Genomic DNA, 2,500 nt, shown 5'->3' on the forward strand with positions numbered 1-2,500 from the left:
ATGAGATTATCTAAACGTGACTGTATTGTCTGACCATTCAATATAATAATAATAATAATAATAATAATAATAATAATAATAATAATAATAATGATGATGATGATGATGATGATAAAGCAGGGTTTAGTTGAACTAGCAGAGAATTATTCAATTTACTATCAACGTCCTAAAAGACTGGAGAGAGAGAGAGAGAGAGGAGAGAGAGAGAGAGAGAGAGAGAGAGAGAGAGAGAGAGAGAGAGAGAGAGAGAGAGAGAGAGAAATCTAAAGATGTTCTCATGAATATCAAGCAAGAGCGAGAGAGAGAGAGAGAGAGAGAGAGAGAGAGAGAGAGAGAGAGAGAGAGAGAGAGAGAGAGAGAGAGAGAGAGAGAGAGAGAGAGAGAAATCTAAAGATGTTCTCATGAATATCAAGCAAGAGAGAGAGAGAGAGAGAGAGAGAGAGAGAGAGAGGAGAGAGAGAGAGAGGAGAGAGAGAGAGAGGAGAGAGAGAGAGAGAGAGAGATCTGAAGATGTTCTCGTGAATATCAAGAAAGGCAGAGAGAGAGAGAGAGAGAGAGAGAGAGAGAGAGAGAGGAGAGAGAGAGAGAGAGAGAGAGAGAGAGAGAATCTGAAGATGTTCTCGTGAATATCAAGAGAGAGAGAGAGACAGAGAGAGATCTGAAGACGTTCTCGTGAATATCAAGAAAGCCAGGAAGGAATACGCTACGCAATTATAATACAAAAGCGTATGCTGTAATAAAGCAACTTTCCCAATTAAGCTTTTTCGTTCCTCATCTGCATCGTCGAAGGACATCAAATTATACCGCGGGGAATATTTATCGCCAATGTCATTATTGTTCGACTTCAGGTTAATTGTAATGAACCTCATTTAACTTTTGCTTATTGTGGCTTTAATTAATTGTCCATAAAAATGAGTCTTATGACACTATTGCAATATCACTATTGCAAAATCTGTAAAGGGAATTATTGCTTATTAGGCAGCCACGGTGGTTTATAATCTATTTCTAAATATTTTTTTTTTATAATAAATTCTTAATTATAATTATGATAGGCTTGTTATGATGTCCAGTCATCATAATAGAATCGAATCTAAATATGTATTTCAAAGGCGAAAATTTCCAACGATCATAACCTTTTTCTGTGTAGCCAATTCTCATCTCTCTCTCTCTCTCTCTCTCTCTCTCTCTCTCTCTCTCTCTCTCTCTCTCTCTCTCTCTCTCTCTCTCTGTATATATATATATATATATATATATATATATATATATATATATATATATATATATATATATATATATATATATATATATATATATATATAAATACTTATAAATATATACACACATATATATACATATATATATAAATATATATATAAATATGTGATATATATATACATATAAGTAAATATATATATATATATATATATATATATATACATATATATACTGTATATATATATATATATATATATATATATATATATATATATATACATATATACATATATATATATATATATATATATATATATATATAGATATATATATATATATATATATATACATCTAGTAATAACCTGGGGCAGCTGACTGATCTCTAAACTAGTGTTTGGCCCGAAATTATAAGTAAATATACACTTCTTTTCTCAACCTAGAATGGAGCACAGACATTTCAAATTGAGATATGTGTATTACTCGCATCGAGAGAGAGAGAGAGAGAGAGAGAGAGAGAGAGAGAGAGAGAGAGAGAGAGAGAGAGAGAGAGAGGATGAGAGAGAGAGAGAGAGAGAGAGTAAACCTTTTTCTTAAATATTTCACATGACTCACAAAGCCGTGGGTAGGTTATTTATGATCGCTTCTTCTTCCTATTAATATTTTTTAAGAATTGAGGGCAGTAGTCGGAGGTCGGCCCCACATAATTGTTACTAACTACTCTATATAGTGCATTTTTTAATACTAAATAAACGTATTTTGTAAATATAAATGTATTTTCTAATACTACATAAATGTATTTTCAATGACTATAATATATGTATTTTCTAGTACTAAATAAATGTATTTTTTAATACTAAATAAATGTTTTTTTAATAGTAAATAAATGTATTTCTTAATACTAAATGTATTTTGTAATAATGATAAATTTATTTTATACTACTAAACGTATTTTTTTAATACTAAATAAGTTGATGAAAAACCTCCAAGTTTAATTTTAATAAGAGATTAAATAATTGCTTTTTACAGCTTTCAGCAAAATCTTGAAAAAGAATTAAAAAAAAAAATTGACGTAAAAAAAGGAAATTTGAAGCAACAAGAAAAACAAATAAAGAAAACATAATGTCTTTACTGTCATCATTAATTGAATCTAAAACCTTTGGTTATTTCCTCCTCATTTTACGGTCCATTTTTTTTTCCTTGGTTACGAAAAAAAAAAAAAACATATTTCCATTAAGTTTTTTTGTGAAATGTTATACTCGTCGTAGTAATAGAGAACTTACAAGTC

This window comes from Palaemon carinicauda, chromosome 21 (genome assembly GCF_036898095.1).
Source record: "Palaemon carinicauda isolate YSFRI2023 chromosome 21, ASM3689809v2, whole genome shotgun sequence".
Classification (NCBI taxonomy): Eukaryota; Metazoa; Arthropoda; class Malacostraca; order Decapoda; family Palaemonidae; genus Palaemon; species Palaemon carinicauda.